The sequence below is a fragment of the Alligator sinensis genome, unplaced genomic scaffold, assembly GCF_000455745.1.
Source record: "Alligator sinensis unplaced genomic scaffold, ASM45574v1 scaffold1667_1, whole genome shotgun sequence".
NCBI lineage: Eukaryota > Metazoa > Chordata > Crocodylia > Alligatoridae > Alligator > Alligator sinensis.
In genome coordinates, this window is record NW_005842504.1 from 469,661 (window position 1) to 470,142 (window position 482).

Genomic DNA, 482 nt, shown 5'->3' on the forward strand with positions numbered 1-482 from the left:
AAAACCTGAGGTACGGGACTGGGATGTGATGGAGTAACCCTGGCAGAGAACCCACAGGTCTTCCCGGCTGGCACCTGGCCGCCGTTCACCATCCGCGAGGTAGCTGCTCCACTCGGGGAAAGAGCGTGGTCAGAGAACCCAGGAGCCCTGGCTCCCTGCCTGGAGCTTAGCAAGGCCCCACTTCCTCTTTCTGTGAGGCCGCTCAGCGCTCTTCAACCTCGGAGCTTTCTCCAGCCCGGAGGGATCCCTACGCCCGGGCAGGAGCTGCCGGCACCTCCACACTTAAGCCTTGCAATCCCCGGTGGAACAGCCCCGGAGCGAGCTGCCGAGGCGGCTGCAGGTTCTCCCCACGAAGCGGCCGAGATCTACTGCTCTGAGGCCGTGCCCTCGGCTCTGCCCCCAGTGTGCTTTTTGGACTGAGTCACTCACTTCTCGTTAGGGCTGCGGAGGGGAGATCCCTTGTTGCAGCTCCTGTCGAGCTG